Genomic DNA, 23,538 nt, shown 5'->3' with positions numbered 1-23,538 from the left:
CTTAAATAAAACACTATTTAAATCCCCCTCACCCTTTTCAATTCTCTTTTTTTCAAGTCACTGTCTATCATTCCCTCATTTCAACAGGTATTACTGAGCCAGTTTTGTAAAGAGTTTGACAAGAACTTTAAAAGTTAAATACTCAATCCCTTATTCTGTCTGCTCCATCCGGCGAGCAGATTCCAAGGTCTTGGGGAGGTCTCTGCCTCCCTCCCCCTACCACGGATCAACAGAATGACCTCTGAGGAGGGGAAGGAAGAGGTTGTCACCGGTGGCGGGGGCAGGAAAATGGAGAAGCCTGCGGCGAAGGAAGGGGCTTGGCAGCGCAGAGCTGGGAGAACGCGGCCGAGTCAGCAGGGCTGGGTGCCAGGCCGCGCGCCTCAACCTGTTGGTCACCTGCTCTGGGGACTACTAGACCATCCAGAGCCAGGCGCCCCAGCATTGCTGCATGCTCCCTACTTCCCAGCGCCGCCTGCCCGCCGCTCGGCTGTGGCCCTTCATCCCCACGCCCACCGCTGCCTCCTGCTTCCTACGCCCCAGCGCCACCTCCGACTCCTCCGCAGATGCTCGTTCCGCTCAGACGCCGCTACCGGTTGTGCTTCCGGCTTCTCAGTCGGCAACTCCTCACCTTTTGCTACCCCAATTGGAGTCATTCGCTGCAGAAAGCCACATCCTAGGTAATTTCTTTGTGGAAGACACTACTGGGGTTCCCAGCAGTACAGTAGAAAATTTTAACCATGTAGGTATAAGATGTGAGGAAAAGGCAGACGCTAACGGGATTTATGGAAGTGTGCGAATGGCTCTGAAGGACTTGCATCTGAGCTCCCTGGAAGGTGAAGTATCTACAGTGGCAGTTGGTGTGAGCAGTCAGAGACCAGTGTTTTGACCTTTTCGTAAAACAGAACAGCTTAAACTTTACCGTGACATATGACAAACAGACATATCAGGACTGTCAATTACTAGAAAATAAAGAGGATAGATATCTATTTATAGAGGAAGCTTTTCAGAATCAGATCTTGATCATCGATAACACTAATTACAAAACTGATGGAAAAAAGCAAATACATACAATTCACAGCAAATCAGACCAAAAACGGAACAATCGAAGTAAGTCAAAATAAAAAACTGGTGGAACAGGACATATTTATGTTTATTGTAGAAATAAATAAAAAAGGAACAGTTCTACTGCCTCAGCTGGGGAGCCTTGCAAATGACCATTGCAGGAAACTTACACAACAATTGGAAGCTGTTGGACTTTCTAAGCTGACACGACATGCCCTGAATTTTTCTAAATGGACAGTTTCCAGAGACAGCAGAACAGCATTACTTTATAGTAAATGCCTGATTTTGTACGGATTATGGTACCTTCTCTGAACAAGGTGGTACTCCCCCAGTGACCAAATACCATCCAATTTCACTGTGATCCTAGTTTCTGGTATCAAAATATTACCAATTTAAGTTCTTTGGTAATCAAGAATAAAGAGAGTCAGCCACAAATGCCTAAGCAGAATCCTCTTAGAAGTCACAACCATGAGGTGGTTTATCTTCAAACCAGTTATCCAAGTTTCCAACACAGGTCAATCTAGTTCAATTATGATTCCAGCATAGCAGCAAAAGCCACCCCCTCCATGTTTGATACATTTTCAAAATCAGAATCCCAATCCCAATGGACCAGTTCTTCCTTCTAATATTCAACAACTCAGTCATCTACCAAATCAAAGTATATCACGACAAGGAGTCAAGCCCAGTCACCTACAGATGGTTTTCTTAGTGCAGCAAGCCTTAAAACAGTGTGGGCTCAGCATTGAATAGCTGCCTAATCAACTGCCAGTGGCATATCCTGTATTCCTTCCGGTACCCACCCCCCATTACTAGTGCTGCAGGGTATGATAGAAAGGCTTTTGTTTCACTTATGATCAATTTGAGCTCACCAGTGGGAATTCTTATAATCTCCCTTCTCTTCTAGATATTGGCTGTTTAAATACTCTTATTCTGGACAATATTGTGGGGAAAGCTACTAGCATAGAACCTGGCCAGCCAAGACCACCCTCAAATAGAACCACTCAGTCATCAGATTAATCAATACCATATCCAGGCCATGCAGGATGTGTTACTGTGATTAGTGTACATGCCTCAGTACATTCACATAATGTCTCCAGTGCTGGAAGCCAAGGAAGCTTTTCTAGAAAATCAACAAGAGTTGATTCTACACACAAAGTCCCAGTGATCATGTTAGAGCCAATCCAAATAAAACAAGAAAACAATGGACCACCTGAAAATTATGATTTTCCTATCGGTATAGTGAAACAAGAACCAGATGAAGAATCTAGACCTCAAAATACCAACTATCCAAGAAGCATACTCATGTCACTGCTCTTAAACAACAGTCAGAGCTGTTCTTACAAGGAGACTGTGCTGAGATGCTCCAGATAGCACAGGAGATCGATTTGAATTTCAAGAGAATTTCTCAGATGGAAAGTCTGACTGAGTATATTCCTCCTAGAAGTCACTGCTGAATGTTAGAGGGACAAGGGAAAAGGGTGACCCCAATGAGGAGTGGTTTGCAGTTTGTCAGAATGGAGAGGAACTCCCGTGCTGTGAAAAGTGTCTCAAGGTATCCCATGCTTCTTGTCATGTGCCCACACTGAAAAATTTTCCAAGTGGAGAGTGGATTTGTGCTTTCTGCTCAGACTTACCTAAACCAGAAGTTGAATATGATTATGTTATAACTCAGGAAAAAAAGAAAACTGAAGGCTCTTTTAAATTATAACCAATAGATAAAGGTAGTGTGAACAGCAGCCTTTACTTTTCTTAAAAATATTGTGGGTCTGGTTCCACACCACTGCAATAAAGTGAATATTACAATATTAAAATAAAGTAACTCTTGAAATTTTTTTGGAGTCCCAGTGCGTGTAGTGTAGGCATAACACTATACTGTAGTCTGTGAAGGGCACAATAACATTATGTCCAATTATGCATATACTTTAATTGAAAATACTTTGTTAAAAAATGTTAACTATAATCTGAGCCTTCAGGAAGTTTTAATACTTATGCTGATGGAGGGTCTTGCTTTGGTGCTGATGGCTGCTGACTATCGGGGTGGTGTTTGCTGGAGTTTGGGATAGCGGTTGCAATTTCTTAAAACAAGACAACACTAAAGTTTTTCATATCAACTGACTCTTCCTTTCATGAAAGATTTCTCTGTAGCATGTGATACTGTTTGGTAGCATTTTATCCACTGTGGAACTTTCAAAATTGGAGTCAAGTCAATCTTTTCAAACCCTGTGGCAGCTTTATCAACTAAGTGGATGTAATATTTTAAATCCTTTGTTGTCATTTCAGTAATGTTCACAGCATCTTCAGGAGCAGATTCCATCGTAAGAAATCACTTTCTTTGCTCATCCATAAGATGCAACTCCTCATCCATTCAAGTTTTATCATGAAATTGCACAATTTAGTCACGCCTTCAGACTTCACTTATAATTCTAGTTCTCTTGCTATTTTCACCACATTTACAGTCACTTCCTCCACCAAAGTCTTGAACACTTCAAATTCATCCACGAGGGTTTGAATAACTTCTTTCAAACTCCTCTGAATGTTGGTATTTTGACCTTCTTCAATGAATCATGAATGTTCCTAAAGGCGTCTAGAATGGCAAATGCTTTCCAGAAGATTTTCAATTTACATTTCCCAGATCCATCAGAGGAATCACTATATAAGGCAGTTATAGCCTATAAAATGTATTTATTCAATAATAAGCCTTGAAAGTCAAATTACTCAAATTGCTCCTTATCCACGGGCTGCAGAATGGATGTTGTGTTAGCAGGCATCAAAAATTAATCTCATTTACAGCTCCATCAGAGCTCTTGGGTGATCAAGTGAATTATCAATGAATGGTCATATTTTGAAAGGAATCTTTTTTATCCTGAACAGCAGGTCTCAACAGTGGGTTTAAAATATTCAGTAAGCCATATTGTAAACAGATATACTATCACCTGGGCTTTGTTGTTACATTTATAGAGCACAGGCAGAGTAGATTTAGCATAATTCTCAATTTTTGGTTTGGTAAATGAGCATTGGCTTCAACTTAAAGTTACCAGCTGTAATGAGATAGTCAGCCTATCCTTTGAAACTTCGAAGCCAGGCATTGACTTCTCCTTTTTAGCTATGAAAGCCCTAGATGGCATCTTCTTCCAATAGAAGGCTGTTTAATCTACATTGAAAATCTGTTGTATGTAGACACCTTCATCAATCATCTTAGCTAGATCTGGATAATTTGATTCAGCTTCTAAATCAACACTTGCTGCTTCACCCTGCACTTTTGTGTCTGGGAGATGGCTTCTTTCCTTAAGCTTCATAAACCAACTATTGCTAGCTTCAAACTTTTCTTCTGCATCTTCCTCACTTCTCTCAGCCTTCATAGAATAAAAGAGAGTTAGAACCTTTCCCAGAATTAGGCCTTGGCTTAAGGAAATGTGGCTGGTTTTATCTTCTATCTAGACCACCAAAACTTTTCCCGTATCAATAATAGGCTTTCTTTTTCTTATTATTCATGTGTTTGCTGGAGCAGGACTTTTAATTTCTTTAAAGAACTTTTCCTTTGAATTCACAACATGGTTAACTGGCTCAGGAGGCCTGGCTTTCAGCCTATTTTGCCTTTCTACATGCCTTCCTCACTAAGCTTAATAATTTCTAGCTACTAATTTATAGTGAGAGACCTGTGATACTTCCTTTCATCTGAAAACTTAGAGGCCATTGTATGGTTATTAATTGACCTACTTTAAATATTGTTGTGCCACAGGGAATAGGGAAACCTGAGGAGAGGGAGAGAGATGGGGGACAGCTGGTTGTTGGAGCAGTCAAAACATACATTTATTGATTAAGTTCACGGTCTTATATGGGTGCAGTTTGTGGCAACCCCAAAAAAGTATAATAGCAATACAAAAGATCACTGATCACCATAACAGATATAATTATAATTAAAAAGTTCAAACTATTGTGAGAATTATCAAAATGTGACACAGAGACATGAAGTGAGCACAAGCTTTTGGAAAAATGGTGCTGGTATACTTGTTCAATGCAAAGGATTCTGTAACTAATTTTTAAACTGATTTTTAAAAGATGTACTGAATACAATGAGCCTGATTCAGAAGTAGCCAATGCTAACATAAAACTTTAAAGCTATTTTGAAGAACTTACAAAGAGCCTTTATGCAGAAAAAAAAAAAAGGTTTTCCAAAGTAGAATTCAGGAATGAATCAGAAGATAATGAATTTACTGATTATTCAGAAAATGACTTTGTATAGCCCCTGAAGAAACACCTCAAAAGCATTGAGGAACATCGATTGTATAAATAAACAGAACCATTGGTATGTCCTTGTTTCTAGCTTTTCTGTTTTAAAAATCATTTTGTCAGAATTTAACATTATTTGAAGGGAGACTGTGGCCACTCTATATAAATTTTTTGATGTTCGCTAGGTGTCTAAATACATTTTTATTGTGAAATTTAACATATATATGTTAAATTGCTGATGGAAGATCTTTCAAAGTATGTTTTAACAAGTAGTCACAGAAAACTTCAGAAAATTTTATGGGTTACACTGCCGCAATTTCAGTTATTTCCTTACTGTGATACATATATATAAATATATATATATATACACAAAGGTTACAACTTTCAAAGTGCAATTTAACAAGCAGCTGTATAGGTTATTTAAAAGAATATCATTCTGGGGGAGAATGTGGAAGTGTTGGACATCCTCACCTCGATTGTTGCTGGTGTTCTCACAAACACTGGGGACTGATGGCTTGATGTGCTGAGCCCTCTGTCCTGGGGCTTGCCCCAATGAAGATTGTTACTGCAAAGGAGAGGCTAAACCTGCTTATAATGGTGCCTAAGTGTCTCCCCCTGAGTGTCTCTTTGTTGCTCAGATGTGGCCCTCTCTCTCTAACTAAGCCACCTTGGTGGGTGATCTTGCTGACTTCCCCCCTACATAGGACCTGAATCCCAGGAGTGTAAATCTCCCTGGCAACACAGGATATGACTCCTGGGAATGAATCTGGACCTGACATCATGGGATTGAGAACATCTTCTTGACCAAAAGGGGGATGCAAAATGAAATGAAATAAAGCTTCAGTGGCTGAGAGATTTCAAATGGAGTCAAGAGGTCTCTGTGATGGACATTCTTACACACTATAGAAATAAAACCTTTTAGGTTTTAATGTATTGGAATTGCTAGAAGTAAATACCTGAAACTACCAAATTCCAACCCAGTAGCCTTGACTCTTGAAGATGATTGTATAACAATGTAGATTACAAGGGGTGACGGCACGATTGTGAAAACCTTGTGGATCACACTCCCTTTATCCAGTGTATGGATGCTTGAGTAGATAAATGGGGACAAAAACTAAATGAAAAATAGGATGGGATGGGGGAGATGATTTGGGTGTTCTTTTTTTTTTTCTTTTTTATTCTTATTCTGATTCTTTCTGGTATAATGACAATGTTCAAAAATGGATTAGGGTGATGAATGCACAACTATATTATGGTCCTGTAAACAGTTGATTGTACACCATGGATGACTGTATGGTATGTGAATGTATCTCAATAAAACTGAATTAAAAAAAATTTTTAAAGAAAGAATATTATGAAGAGGGTGGGGCAAGATGGTAGAATGGTGAGGTTTGGGTTTTAGTTACTTCTCCAGGGCACTTGGTAGGAAGCCAGGAATTGTGTGGACTGGACACCACAGAGGAATTTGAGGTTGGGCATACTTCATACAATACTCACCAATGCATGGAACAGCTGAGATCAGCAAAATCTGTAAGTTCTCAAGGCCAGGGGACCTGCAACCCTCCCTTCCACGGACAATCCCACAGGAAGAAGGGCCATTGGTGCTGGGAACCAGGAGAGAGAATGGCAGTTGCACCACTAATTTTCAGAATCCAGAACAAAAACTATAAATATAGATAAACTGAGACCAGACATGGGAAAATCTGGGAGGAGTCAGCCCACTGAAGAGGAGATAGGGCTAGCAAATAAATAAATAAATAAATGAATAAATAAATAAATAAATACAGAGAATTTTGGAGTTCAAGTGAATATAATATGGAGAAGAGACAGGCTCAAACAGAAACAGACACATATGCAAATCCAGGGGGCCAGGGCCCTTTCCTGAAAAGCCAGTTTCTCTGCTTTCTTGATTGCTCCTTAAACACTCTCAACTCCTTGTCTTTTAGCATTTCAATATCTGACTAGAGCTGCAAGGACTCTAAATAGTCCATACTGGGCCCTTCTTTTTCTTTTTCTTTTTCTTTTTTTGTTCTTCTCTTTTTCTAAAACAATTATTCTCAGAAGCCCAGTACAGAAAGCCTCGAAGGCTTGCAATTTGAGCCCATGCAAGAGCAGAGCTAAGATAATTCTGAGAGATAAAGCAATAAGTCTAGTGGCAGAGAAAATTTGCTAAACACCATAACTTCCCAAGAAAAGGGGAGCATGGCCCAGCTCCAGTAGTAGCCCTACTTTTAGGAACTCAGATTCCAGTGGCTGGAATTCAGAAACCAGCTGCAGTCAGCCATGCTGCTACAGGGTCAGGATCACCTGGAGAACTAAAGACTCCATGCCTCCTTACACTGGTGCAGTAACTGTGGGCTGGCAAGTGCCACGTGCTGGACAGCATAAGAGAAGCACAGAGTCTCAAGGAAACTCCATATCTTCCTCCTGAGACCTGGGCCTCTCTGGACTGGGAAAACCTGACTGGGGTTGACCATATCTGAGGAGACAATAACACAAAAAGGCTACATAGAGGCAGGGCAAGAAACAGAAAAACAGGAGGTGAAAAACATCAATTAAACAGAATCTCAGTTAAAGGTATAGAATAAGCTGAACTGAACACCAAAGGTTAGAGAACAAAGCCAACCAACAAGAAAAGCCTAGGTAAAACAATGAAAACAAGCTCCAGAATAAACTAATCAAGAAAGTCAGATGCCTAGAGAGCTTAAGATAATGAGCCATATGAGGAAACATGAAAATATGGACCAGCCAAAGGAACAAATTAATGGTTCAACCAAGGTATGGAAGTTGAAGCAATTATTGCTAAATCAATTCAATGAACTGATGGAAAAACTAATTGGAGATGTTCAAACAAAGCTAAATCAATTAAAAAATCAAGTCAATAAACTGAGGGAAGACATAGCAAAAGAGATGAAGAATATAAGGAGGACACTGGATGACCATAAGGAAGAATTCATAAACTTGGAAAACCAAATTTCAGAACTTATGGGAATGAAGTGCATAATGGAGGAAATGAAAAAGACAATGGAGGGATACACAGTAGATTTGAACAGGCAGAAGAAAGGATCAGTGAGTTGGAAGACCAGACATCTGAATTCACACACAGGAAAGAACAGATGGTGAAAAGAATGGAAAAATATGATCAGGGTCTCAGGGAGCTGAGTGACAACATGAAAAGCAAGAATCTATGTGTTATGGGTGTCCAAGAGGGAGATGAGGGGAAAAGGAGCAGAAAGAATAATAGAAAAAATAACTGAAAATTTCCCATCTCTTATGAAAGACAGAAAATTAGAGATTCAAGAAGTACATTGCACCCCAAACAGAAAAGACCACAATAGACCTGCTCCAAGACACCTACTGATCAGATTTTTCAATGTCAAAGACAAAGAGAGAATTCAGAAAGCAGCAAAAGAAAAGCAATCCATCACATACAAGGGAAGCTCAATAAGACTATGTACAGATTTCTCTGCAGAAACCATCAAGATGAGAAGACAGTGGTATGATATATTTAAGATACTGAGAGAGAAGGACTGCCAAACAAGAATTCTATATCTGGCAAAACTGTCCTTCAAAAATGAGGGAGCGATTAAAATGTTTTCGGACAAACAGACACTGAGAGAGTTCCTGAATAAGAAACCAGCACTACAAGAAATACTAAAGGGAATGCTACAGGCTGATAGCAAAAGAAAGGAGAAAGAGGTTTGGAGAAGAGTGTAGAAATGAAGATTATCAGGAAGGGTAAAAGAGAGAGAGGAAAAAATAAGATGATATATAAAATCCAAAAGACAAAATGATAGAAGAAAGTACTGCCCTTATAGTAATAAGCCTAAATGTTAATGGATTAAACTCCCCAATAAAAAGACACAGACTGGCAGAATGGATTAAAAAACAGGATCCATCTATATGATGTGTACAAGAAACTCACCTTAGACACAGGACAAAAATAGGCTGAAAGTGAAAGGTTGGTAAAAGATATTTCATGAGAACAGCAACCAGAAAAAAAGGAGAGGTAGCTAAATTAATATCAGATAAAGTAGACTTCAAAAGTAAAACAATTAAAAGAGACAAAGGACACTATATATTAATAAAAGGGTCAATTCATCAAGAAAACATAACAATCATAAATGTTTATTTACCAAGCCAGAGTGCCCCAAAATTCATGAGGCAAACACTGAGAACATTGAAAGGAGAAGTAGATAACTTTACACTAACAGTTGGAGTCTTCAATACACCATTCTCATCAATGGTTAGAACATCTAGACAGAGGACCAACAAGGAAATGGAGAAGCTGAATTGTATGATAAATGAACTAGACTTTACAGACATTTATAGAACACTGCACCCCACAAAAGCAAGATACACATTTTTCTCTAGTGCTCATGTAACATTCTCTAAGATTGACAAAATGCTGGGTCAGAAAGCAAATCTCAACAAATTTGAAAATATTGATGTTATAAAAAACACTATCTCAGATCATAACAAAATGAAGTTTGAATTAATAAAAGGTGGAAGATTGTAAAATTCACAAATACATGGAGACAAAACCACACACTCTTAGAAAACCTGTGGGTAAAGGAAGAAATTACAAGAGACATAACTAAATATCTTGAGGAAAATGAATATGAAAACATAACATATCAAAACTTATAGAACTTATAGTATGCAGCAAAGGCAGTGCTGGGAGGGAAATTTATTGCCCTAAATGCCTATATTAAAAGAGAAGAGACAAAAAAAATTGAGTTATTAACTGTCACCTGGAGGAATGAGAGAAAGAACAGCAAATTAACTCCAAAGCAAACAAAAGGAAAGAAATAAAGATTAGAGTAGAAATAAATGAAACTGAGAACAGGAAAACAATAGAGAGAATCAACAAAATCAGAAGCTGGTTCTTTGAGAAAGTCAACAACATTGATGGACCACTATCTAGGCTAACAAAGAGAGAGACAGAGAGAGAGAGAGAGAGAGAGAGAGAAAGAGAGAGAGAGAGAGAGAGAGAGAGAGAGAGAGAGAGAGAGAGAGAGAGAGAGAGAGAGAAAGAGAGAGAATGCAAATAAATGCAATCAGAAACAGGAAAGGAAACATAACTACTGACCCTGCAGAGATAAAGGACATAATGAGAAAATACTATGAGCAACTATATGCTATTAAACTGAAAACTTCCATGAAATGGACAACTCCCTAGAAAAGCATAAACAACCAAAATTGACCTGAGAAGATAAAGATGACCTCAACAAACCAATCAAAAGCAAAGAGGTTGAGTCAGTCAGCAAAAAGCTCCCAAAAAACAAAAGTCCAGGACTAGATGACTTCACATGTGAATTGTACCAAGCATTCAAGATAGAATTAATACCAATTCTGCACAAACTCTTCAAAAAATTTGAAGAGGGAAAGCTACCCAACTCATTCTATGAAGACAACATCACCCTAATACCAAAATCAGACAAAGACACTCCAAAAAAAAATTATAGACCAATCTCTTTAGTGAATATAGATGCAAAAAGCCTCAACAACATACTCACAAATCAAATACAGCAGCACATTAAAAGAAGTATACACCATGACAAAGTAGGGTTTATTCCAGTTATGCAAGGCTGGTTCAACACAAGAAAATCAATTAATGTAATACACCACATCAATAAATCAAAGCAAAAGAACCACAAAATCATCTTGATCGATGCAGAAACAGCATTCGACAAAATTCAACATCTTTTCTTGATGAAAACATTTCAAAGGATAGGAATAGAAGAGAATTTTCTCAGTATGACAAAGGCAATATGTGAAAAACCACAGCTAACATTGTACTTAATGGGGAGAGACTGATAGCTTTCCCTCTAGGATCAGGAACAAAACAGGGATACCCACTGTCACCATTGTTATTCAACATTGTGCTCGAAGTTCTAGCTAGAGCAATTAGGCATGAAAAAGAAAGAAATAGCATCCAAATTGGAGATGAAGAAGTAAAACATTCACTTTTTGCCAATGACATGATTCTATATGTAGAAAATCAAGAAAAATCTACAGCAAAGCTATTAGAGCTAATCAATGAATACAGCAAAGTGACAGGCTATAAGATCAACACACAAAAATCTGTAGTGTTCTTATATACAAACAATGTGCAACAAGAGGAATAAATAAAAAATTTCCTTTTACAATAGCAACCAAAAGAATCAAGTATTTAGGAATAAATTTAAGGAAGGCCATAAAAGACCTATACAAAGAAAACTACAAGGAACTGCTAAAAGAAATTGAACAGGACCTAAAAAAAAAGGACGAACACACTGTGCTCATGGATTGGAAGACTAAATATAATTAACGTGGCAACTCTACCTAAATTGATTTATAGATCCAATGCAATAAAATCCCAACAACTTATTTGCAGAAATAGAAAAACCAATAACCAAATTTATTTGAAAGGGCAAGGTGTCCCAAATAGCCAAAAATATCTTGAGAAAGAGTAACAAAGTGGGAGACCTCACAGTACCTGACTTTGAAGCACATTACAAAGCTACAGTGCTCAAAACAGCATGGTACTAACATAAGGACAGAGATATCAACAAACGGAGTTGAATTGAGTGTTCAGAAATAGACTCTCACATCTATATATAATTGATATTTGATAAAACAGTCAAGCTGAAGCAACTGGGAGAGAGCAGCCTCTTCAATAAATGGTGTTCGCAGAACTGGATATCCTTTTCCAAAAGTGTGAAAGAGGATTCCTACCTAACACCTTATACAAAAATTAACTCCAATTGGATGAAAGACCTAAACGTAAGTGCTAAGATCATAAGACTCTTAGAAGAAAATGTAGGGCAATATCTTAAGGATTTTGTGATAGGAGGTGGTTTCCTAGACCTTACACCCAAAGCACAAGCAACCAAGGAACAAATAGACAGGGATCTCCTCAAAATCTAACACTTTTGTACATCAAAGGACTCTGTTAAAAAAGTAAAAAGGCAGCCTACACAATGGGAGACAATATTTGGAAGCCATATATGAGATAAGGGTTTAATATCCTGTATATATAAAGCAATCCTGCAACTCAACAGCAGAAAGACAAACAACCCAATTAAAAAATGGACAAAAGATATGGATAGTCACTTTTTTTGAAGAGGAAATACAAATGGCTTAAAGACATATGGAAAAATGCTTAACTTCACTGGCTATTAGGGACATGCAAATCAAAACCACAAAGAGATATAATTTCACAACTACCAGAATGGCCATTATCCAAAAAACAGAAAACTACAAGTGCTGGAGAGGATGTGGAGAAAGAGGCACATTTATTCATTGCTGGAGGGAATGTAGAATGGTGCAACCACTATGGAAGACAGTGTGGAGTTTCCTCAGGAAGATGAGTAAAGATCTGCCATATGACCCAAATATTCCATTGCTATGTATACATTCAAGGGAACTGAAAGTTAAGACACAATTGGACATTTGTAAATGGATATTTATTGCAGCCTTAATCATGATTGCCAAGAGATGAAAACAGCACAAATGTCCATCAATGGACAAGTGGATAAACAAGCTGTGGTATATACACATGATGGAATATTATGTATATATATATATTATATATATATATATATATATACATAATACATAATACATAATATATATATATATATATATATATATATATATACAGACAGAACAAAGACATGTAACATATAATAATGTGGATGAACCTTGAGGACATTATGTTGAGTGAATTTAGCTAGAAACAAAAGAACAAATACTGTATGGTCTCACTAATATAAACTAACATAAAGGCACAAACTTTGAGAGTTAAAAGTTGATAACACAGGCTACCAGGAGATAGAAATAGCGTAGAGATTGGGCATTTGATGCTGAAGGACTACAGACTGTTCAGCAGGATTGATTGTATAGATCCAGAAATAGATAGCATAATACTGTGTGGTGGTAGCGCAATATTGTAAGTATACTCAACAGATATCTGTGAGTAAAGCTGAAAGAGGTGGGATAGGGGAATGTATGAGACCAGCAGTAAAGATAGATGGTGATCATGTGGGAGAACCAATGAATGTTAACCATGCAGAATATCGAAATTGGGATGGTATTTGGGAAAAAACATAATCAAAGCAAATTGGAGTCTCTGGTCAACAGTAACATTGTAACAACCTTCCATTAAATGTAACAAAGGCAATATACCAAAGTTAAATGTGTATGAGAGGGTGATATAAGGGAGGGATATGGGATTCTTGGCAGTGGAGTTGTTTTCTGTCCTTACTATTATATTGTATTGTATGACACTTTATTTTTCTTTTTATTATCTCTTTTATTATTTACAAAAAAATAACACTTTTTCATAGTAATAAATATGTTCAAGTGCTGACTGTGGTAACAAATGTGTAACTATATAATGATACCATGAACAACTGATTGTACACTGTGGATAACTGTATGTTATGTGAATACATCTCTATAAAATTTTAGGTAAAATATATAAATAGGGGTAAAAGTGCTGGAGTAAATAGGTACATGGAGAGGGATGTACCTATTTACTGTTAATGAGGAGTCAGAATGGTGTTGCCTTTCTGGAGGTCACTGTGGTGGTTCCACAAGAAGCTAAGTATGTGGGGGCCATAAGGTTCTCAACCTCATTATGAGGTATGTACTTGGAAGATCTGAGAACAGAGACATGAATGGACATTTGCACATTGGTGTTTATGGAGGCAGTATTCATGATTTGCAGTGGGTGGAGGTGGCCTAAGGGTACACTGTGAGGAACAGAATGGTGGACTGTGGAGTATGCATACAATAGAATACTGAGCAACCTGGAGAAGGAGTGAAGTTGTGGGACACTCAAGGAGGTGAGCAGATCCTGTAGACAGCATTTTGAGTGAAGTATGCCAGGAACAAAGGCAAACACTATAATGCCTCACCAACATGGGCTAACTACAATGTGTAAACTCAGAATTGAATCTTACAGCACAGCCTAACAGGGAAATGCTTATTGTAATGGTCCCTACATTGTAAGCTATTACAGCAGTCAAATCTGTTTCTGAATTGTAACGGCTATCTCCAAACTCTGAGATATTGATCCCTTGGTGTATAACCTGATTGGTCTCTGGAACATTGGGTATCTGTGTGATGCCTAAGCTCAGAGCTAGAGCTCGGCAGATATGAACATCAGTATTATTGCAATAGCAACTGTTAAAAAAAAAAGCTGAAAAAGAGCCCAGACTTTAATTAGAGATATGAATGAAGCAGATCTGGTTCAGACTAGGGCAAATTGGGCCAAAAGGTAAAGGTTGAAACTGACTGTGTGTTAAAACCTCAACTTCCATGTGAGGCCAAAGGAAGAGGTGTTTATTTGGTGTAGGGTCTATATTTCTAAAGAATATAATTTCTACAGTCAGTTTGTTGAGACACCAAAATTAAGTGGAACTTTGAATAGGAAGTGAGATATTGTTGGTCTGTATAGGTTAGAGTGAAATAGCAACAAATCCCAAAGTAATTTGGGTGGAGAATAAAAACTTATATTTAGGACCCTCTGAGGATCTGGGAGAGGATGCAGAGGTGTTGGACTTACTCACCTGGATTGTTGCTGATGTTCTCACAAACATTGGGGACTGATGGCTTGATATGCTGAGCCCTGTGTCCTGGCACTTGCACCTTTGAAGCTTGTTACTGCAAATTAGAGGCTAATCCTGCTTATAATTGTGCCTAAGAGTCTTCTCCTGAGTGCTTCTTTGATGCTCAGATGTGGCCCCCTCTATCTCTAACTAAGCCACTTTAGCAGGTGATCTCTCTGCCCTCCTCCCTATAAGGGACCTGACTCCCAGGGGTGTAAATCTCCCTGTCAATGCAGGATATGACTCCCAGGGATGAATCTGGATCTGGCATTGTGAGGTTGAGAACATCTTCTTGACCAAAAGGGGGGTGCAAAATGAAACAAAGTAAAGCTTCAATAGCTGAGAGATTTCAAATGGAATTGAGAGGTAATTCTGGTGGACATTCCTACACACTATACAGATAACACTTTTTAGGTTTCAATGTATTGGAATAGCTAGAAGTAAATACCTAAAACTACTAAACTCCAACCTAGTAGCCTTAACTCTTGAAGATGATTGTATGACAATGTAGATTACAAGGGGTGACAGTGTGATTGTGAAAACCTTGTGGATCACACTCCCTTTATCCAGTTTATGGATGGATGTATAGAAAAATGGAGACAAAAACTAAATGAAAAATAGGGAGGGATGCGGGAGATGATTTGGGTGTTCTTTTTTATTTTTATTTTAATTTTTATTATGATTCTTTCTGGTATAAGGAAAATGTTCAAAAATGGATTGGGGTGATGAATGCACAACTATATGATGGTACTCTGAACAGTTGCTTGTATGCCATGGATGGTTGTATGGCATGTGAATATATCTCAATAAAACTGAATTTTAAAAAGGATATTACGGGTTACAGTTCCACAGCTTCACTTATTTTCTTATTGTGAAATATATGATACATACAGAAAGGTGATAGCTTTCAAAGTGCAATTTAATGAGTAACTATAGAGCAAGTTTCAAAGATGTTGGTTACAATTCCACCATTTCAGTTATTTCCTTGTAGGTATTCTAATAACCTACCATCTAAAAAATATTTGTTTAAAGATTCAGTATTTAATCCTTTGTTAAATCCTTTCTTGTCTGTTGCTACTTATTCCTCTCGTTTAATCACTTTTTCAATCTTCAAGTGTGCCCAGGCAGTGATGACCCTAAATTGTTAATATTGAGAAGGTGTGTCAATATTGTGGGGAAGGGAGCTGTATTGCATTGCTGTTCTTAAAGAGGCTATTGCCTCTGGGTTTTAGGGCTTGTCTGGCATAGGAACACTCAGGAGGATTTAAGTTTCTGAAAGATCAAGTTAGTTACTGAAACTTTTAAAGAATCTCAGATAGGAACTTAGGTACTTCAGAATTATTGTTGATTAGGGCCTAGTATACTGTGGCCATTTGGAACATCTAGCTGGAGATTGCATAAGCATAGCCTCCAGGATACTCTACTTGAGATCTCTTAGCCACTGTAACCTTGTTTTGTTAACTTCCTTTTCTCCCTTTTGGTCGAGAAGGCATTTTCAATCCCTCAATACCAGTGCCAGGCTCTTTCCTGGGAGTCATGACCCACGTTGCCAGGTAGATTCATTCCTCTGGGAGTCATGTCCCATGTAGGGGGTAGGTTAATGAATTTATATGCCTTTTGGCTTAGAGAAAGGTCACATCTGAGCAACAAAAGAGATTCCATGGAGGTGCCTCTTAGGCATAAATATAGGAAGGCTTAGCCTCCCACTTACAGCCCTAAGTTTCACAAGAGCAAGCCTCAAGATCAAGGGCTTGACTTATTAAGTAGGGGGTTCCTAATTTCACATAGCATGTTGTATGATTTTTTTAATGTGTCTTTGGATTCAATTTGCAAGTATTGTGTTGAGAATTTTTGCATGTATATTCATTAGGGAGATTGGCCTGTAGTTCTTTCTTATAGCATGTTTATCTGGTTTTGGTATTACAGTGATGTTAACTTCATAAAATGAGTTAGGTTGTGTTCCATATTCTTCAGTTTTTGAAAGATTTTGAACAGGAATGGTGTCAGTTCTTTTTGGAATGTTTGGTAAAATTTCCCTGTGAAGAAATCTGGCCCTGGGCTTTTATTTGTAGGAAGCCTTTTGATGACTGACTGGATCTCTTTACTTGTGATTTGTTGGTTGAGGTCTTCTATTTCTTCTCAGGTCAGTCTAGGTTGTTCATGTGTATCCAGGAAATTATCTATTTCCTCCAAATTTTCTAGTTTTTTGCATACAGTTGTTCATAATATCCTGTTAAGATTTTGTAAATTTATTTGGGATCCACAGTAAAGTCCCCCCTCTCATTTATGATTTGGTTTACTTGGGTCTTTTCTCTTTCTGACTTTGTCAGTCCAGCTAAGGGTTTCTCAATCTTGTTGATCTTCTCAAAGAATGAACTTTTGATTTTATTTATACTCTCTTCTGTTTGTTGTTCTCCATACAATTTATTTTTGCTTTAATCCTTGTTATATCTTTTATTCTACTTGCTTTAGGTTTAGTTTGCTAATCATTCTCTAGCTTCTTCAATTGTTCCATAAGTTCTTTTTTTTAAGCTCCTTCTTCCTTTTCAATGTATACACCTAGAGGTAAAACTTCCCCTCAGAACTGCTTTCACTGCATCCTATAGGATTTTACATATTGTGTTCTTGTTTTCACTGGTCTCTAAATATTCAGCAATTTCTCTTGCAATTTCTTCTTTGACACACTGATTGTTTAAGAGTGTGTTGTGGATAAGCATAGAAGATGGCGGAGTGGTGAGGAGCAGAATGTCGTCTCTCCCCTAGAGCAGCTGGCAATTACCCAAGAACTATATGAAACAGTGTTTTCGGGGTCTCCAGTAACCAGTCACACATTGGACACAAGTTTGGAATTGGAGGAAAAGCTGAGATCGCAGCGAACATTGTAAGTTCCCCGGACCAGGGGTCTGGCACCCCTCCCCACCCAGACCTCACAGACTGTCTTGCTGCCGGCTCCCTGAAAGGGTGGGGGGACAGCAATCTGCTGAGGGCAAGAAGGGTGGCTCAACCCAGCCTCAACTGAAGAATTAATTAACAAATTAATTAACTAAGTTTGGGAGCTGGGGTGCTAAAGAAGGGCTGGGCTCTGAGAAGTGGGAGCACCTAAAAGCAGGCACCCATTCCCAGACTCCAAAAAAGCCATTTTTTTTCCTACATTTTGTCCCTTCTGGCTTCTCACTGATCCCTTATCTTTTTGCATTTCAATAGCCCCCAGCAGGGGTGGAACTGAAGCGGTTGGAGAGTAATTATCAGACAATAGCCCAAAGCATATCTTTAAATGCTCTATTCTGACACTGACAAAACTTCCAGGCTGGGGAAAGACTTTTGAAAGAGACTTTTTTTTTTTCCTTTTTTTCTTTTTCTTGATTTCTTTTCTATTTTTTTTTTTTTTAAATCTAAAAGTAATATATGTGGTTATTTTCCATTGGAAAGCCCAGGTTGAGGGACTAGGCTGGGCTTGTGGGGAGAAAGAGTACCCACAGTGTCTTTGAGTTCCGTATTCACTAATGAAGGCCTCCACCCTCGTCTTTAATTGGCAACTCAGGCTGACCAAGGAATCTACCTGGAGAGGCCCCAAAGAGGAGAGGGGAGAAGGGAATAGTGGCCCTGAGAGACAACTGGAGTTCTGAGGATTGGGAGAGTGGAGGGAGGTCCAGCTCAACTGGCAGTCCTCCTTCTGGGAATTCAGACCCCAGGGGCTGGAATTCAGATTCCCACTTCAGTCAGCCACGCCCCTGACAGGATCAGAGTCACCAGGAGAACTAAAGTCTACATACCTCCTTACACTGGTGGGGGAGCTGCGGGCTGGCCAGCGCCACCTGCTGGACAGGAGAGGAAAAGCACCAATTCTAAAGGCCTCATAGGAGGGTCTCATTCTCAGGAAAACTCCATATCCTCCCAATGAGACCTGGGCCTCACTAGACTGGGAAAATCTGACTAGGGTTGACCATATCTGAGGAGACCCACTCACAAAAAGTTACATAGAGGCAGAGCAAGAAACAGAAAAAACAAGAGGGGAAAAATTCTGATCAACTCAATAGAACCTAAGTTAGAGGTCTAGAATAAGTTGAACTGAATAATAGAGGCCAGAGAACAAAGCCAATCAACAAGAAAATCACTAGGTAAAAGACAGAAAACAAGCTCCAAAATAAACTAATCAAGAAAATCAGATGCCTAGACAACTTAAGATAACAAGCCATACCAGAAAACACGAAAACATGGACCAGCCAAAGGAACAAACTAATAGCTCAGCTGAGACACAGGAGTGGAGGCAACTAATGCTAAATAAATTTGATGAAATGAAGGAAGATATAGCAAAAGAGCTGAAGGATATAAAGAAGACACTGGCTGACCATAAAGAAGAATTCATAAACTTAAAAAAACAAATGGCAGAACTCATGGGAATGAAGGCCACAACGGAGGAGATGAAAAACACAATGGAAGGACACAACAGTAGATTTGAACAGGCAGAAGAAAGGATCAGTGAACTGGAAGACAGGTCATTCGAATTCATACACACAAATGAACAGATGGTGAAAAAAATGGAAAAATATGAGCAGGGTCTTAGGGAGCTGAGTGACAACATGAAATGCACAAATATACGTGTTATGGGTATCCCAGAAGGAGAAGAGAAGGGAAAAGGGGCAGAAAGAGTAATAGAAGACATATTCACTGAAAATTTCCCAACTCTTATAAAAGACAGAAAATTAGAGATTCAAGAAGTACAACGTACCCCAAATAGAATAGATCCCAATAGACCTACTCCAAGACACTTACTGGTCAGATTGTCCAATGTCAAAGACAAAGAGAGGATTCTGAAAGCAGCAAGAGAAAAGCAATCCATCACATACAAGGAAGGTCAATAAGACTATGTACAGATTTCTCTGCAGAAACCATGGAGGCAAGAAGACAGTGGCATGATATATTTAAGATACTGAAAGAGAAAAACTGCCAACCAAGAATTCTATATCCAGCAAAACTTCCCTTCAAAAATGAGGGAGAGATTAAAACATTTTCAGACAAACAGACACTGAGAGAGTTTGTGAATAAGAGACCAGCACTACAAGAAATACTAAAGGGAGTGCTACAGGCTGATAGGAAAAGACAGGAGAGAGAGAGTTGGAGAAGAGTGCAGAAATGAAGATTATCAGGAAACATAAAAGGAGAGGAAAAAATAAGATATGACATATAAATTACAAAACACAAAATGGTAGTAGAAAGTACTGCCCTTACAGTAATAACACTAAATGTAAATGGATTAAACTCCCCAATAAAAAGACACAGACTGGCAGAATGGATTAAAAAACAGGACCCATCTATATGCTGTCTACAAGAAACTCACTTTAGACACAAGGACAAACATAGACTAAAAGTGAAAGGTTGGAAAAAGATATTTCATGCAAACAACAACCAGAAAAAAAACGGGAGTAGCTATATTAATATCAGACAAGTTAGACTTCAAAAGTGAAACAATTAAAAGAGACAAAGAAGGACACTATATATTAATAAAAGGGTCAATTCATCAAGAAAACATAACAGTCATAAATATTTATGCACCAAACCAGAATGCCCCAAAATTCATGAGGCAAACACTGCGATCACTGAAAGGAGAAATAGACACCTCTACAATAATAATTGGAGACTTCAATACACCACTCTCATCAATGGATAGAACATCTAGACAGAGGATCACTAAAGAAACAGAGATGTTGAATTGTATGATAAATGAACTAGAATTGACGGACATTTATAGAACACTACATCCAACAACAGCAGGATACACTTTTTTCTCAAGTGCTCATGGAACATTCTCTAGGATAGACCACATGCTGGGTCACAAAGCAAGTCTCAACAAATTTAAAATATTGATATTATACAAAACACTTTCTCAGACCACAATGGAATGAAGTTGGAAATAAATAAAAGGCAGAAGGTCATAAAATTCACAAACATATGGAGGCTAAACAACACCCTCTTAGAAAACCAGTGGGTAAAGGAAGAAATTACAAGAGAAATTAGTAAATACCTCGAGGCAAATGACAATGAAAACACAACTTATCAAAACTTATGGGATGCAGCAAAGGCGGTGCTGAGAGGGAAATTTATTGCCCTAAATGCCTATATTAAAAGAAAAGAGAGAGCAAAAATTGAAGAGTTAAGTGCTCACCTGGAGGAATTAGAGAAAGAAGAGCAAACTAACCCCAAAGCAAGCAGAAGGGAAGAAATACTAAAGATTAGAGCAGAAATAAATGCAATTGAGAACAGGAAAACAATAGAGAGAATCAACAAAACCAGAAGTTGCTTCTTTGACAAAATCAATAAAATCGATGGACCACTGGCTAGGCTAACAAAAAAAAAAGAGAGAGCAGATGCAAATAAAAGCAATCAGAAATGGGAAAGGAAATATAACTACTGACCCTGCAGAAATTAAGGAGATAATGAGAAGATACTATGAGCAACTATATGCTAATAAACTAGACAACTTACATGAAATGGACAACTTCCTAGAAAAGCATAAACAACCAACATTACCTCAAGAAGAAATAGATGACCTCAACAAACCAATCACAAGTAAAGAGATTGAGTCAGTCATCAAAATCTCCCCAAAAGGAAAAGCCCAGGACCAGATGGTTTCACATGTGAATTCTACCAAGCAGTCAAGAACGAATTAGTACCAATCCTGCTCAATCTCTTAAAAAAAATGGAAGAAGAGGGAAAGCTACCTAACTCTTTCTATGAAGCCATCATCACCCTAATACCAAAACCAGGCAAAGATACTACAAAAAAAGAAAATTATAGACCAATTTCTTTAATGAATATAGACGCAAAAATCCTCAACAAAATACTCGCAAATTGAATCCAGCAGCACATTAAAAGAATTATACACCACGACCAGGTGGGATTTATTCCAGGTATGCAAGGCTGGTTCAACACAAGAAAATCAATTAATGTAATACACCACATCAATAAATCAAAGCAGAAGAACCACATGATCATCTCAATTGATGCAGAAAAGGCATTTGACAAAATTCAACATCCTTTCCTGATGAAAACAATTCAAAGGATAGAAATAGAAGGGAACTTTTTCAATATGATAAAGGCAATATATGAAAAACCCGCAGCTAACATCATACTCAATGGGGAGAGACTGAAAGCTTTTTCTCTAAGATCAGGAACAAGACAGGGATGCCCACTATCACCATTGTTATTCAACATTGTGCTGGAAGTTCTAGCTAGAGCAATTAGGCAAGAAAAAGAAATAAAAGGCATCCAAATTGGAGAGGAAGAAGTAAAACTTTCACTATTTGCAGATGACATGATTCTATATGTAGGAAATCCAGAAAAATCTACTGCAAAGCTACTAGAACTAGTCAATGAATACAGCAAAGTAGCAGGCTACAAGATCAACACGCAAAAATCTGTAGTGTTCCTATACACAAGTAATGTGCAACAAGAGGAGGAAATCAAGAAAAAAATCCCATTTACAATAGCAACCAAAAGTATCAAGTATTTAGGAATAAACTTAACCAAGGACACAAAAGACCTTTACATAGAAAACTATAAGAATCTGCTAAAAGAAATTGAACAAGACCTGAAAAAATGGAACAACATACCATGTTCATCGATTGGAAGACTAAATATAGTTAAGATGGCAATTTTACCTAAACTGATCTACAGATTCAATGCAATACCAATTCAAATCCCAACAACTTACTTTACAGAAATAGAAAAACCAATAACTAAATTTATTTGGAAGGGTAAGGTGCCCCGAATAGCCAAAAATGTCTTGAGAAAGAGGAATGAAGTGGGAGGTCTCACACTACCTGACTTTGAAGCATATTACAAAGCTACAGTGCTCAAAACAGCATGGTACTGGCATAAGGACAGATATACTGATCAATGGAATCGAATTGAGTGTTCAGAAGTAGACCCTTACATCTATGGACAACTGATCTTTGATAAGGCAGTGAAGCCGAAGCAACTGGGAAAGAGCAGCCTGTTCAATAAATGGTGTTTGGAGAACTGGATATCCATTTCCAAAAGAATGAAAGAGGATGTCCATCTCACACCTTATACCAAAATTAACTCAAAGTGGATCAAAGACCTAAACATTAGCACCAAGACCATAAAACTCTTAGAAGAAAATGTAGGGCAATATCTTAAAGATCTTGTGAAAGGAGGTGGTTTCTTAGACCTCACACCCAAGGCACGAGCAACCAAAGAACAAATAGACAAATGAGATCTCCTCAAAATTAAACACTTTTGTACATCAAAGGACTTTGTCAGAAAAGTCAAAAGGCAACCTACACAATGGGAGATGATATTTGGAAACCACGTATCAGATAAGGGTTTAATATCCCGAATATATAAAGGAATCCTGCATCTCAATAACAGAAAGACAAACAATCCAATTAAAAAATGGGCAAAAGACATGAACAGACATTTTTCTGAAGAGGAAATACAAATGGCTCAAAAGAATATGAAAAAGTGCTCAACTTCACTGGCTATTAAGGAAATGCAAATCAAAACCACAATGAGATATCATCTCACACCTACCAGAATGGCCATTATCCAAAAAACAGAAAATGACAAGTGCTGGAGAGGATGTGGAGAAAGAGGCACACTTATTCATTGTTGGTGGGAATGTAGA

General features: G+C 38.1%; 1 pseudogene; it reads left to right on the top strand.

Annotated features, from left to right (window-relative positions):
• The first annotated feature begins 796 nt into the window (after nucleotides 1-796).
• On the top strand, nucleotides 797-2,770 carry LOC119515962 (annotated as a pseudogene).
• Nucleotides 2,771-23,538: the final 20,768 nt, after the last annotated feature.

The sequence above is a fragment of the Choloepus didactylus genome, chromosome 19 (genome assembly GCF_015220235.1).
Source record: "Choloepus didactylus isolate mChoDid1 chromosome 19, mChoDid1.pri, whole genome shotgun sequence".
NCBI classification, from domain to species: Eukaryota; Metazoa; Chordata; class Mammalia; order Pilosa; family Megalonychidae; genus Choloepus; species Choloepus didactylus.
This window is presented reverse-complemented; position numbering and strand designations above follow the sequence as displayed.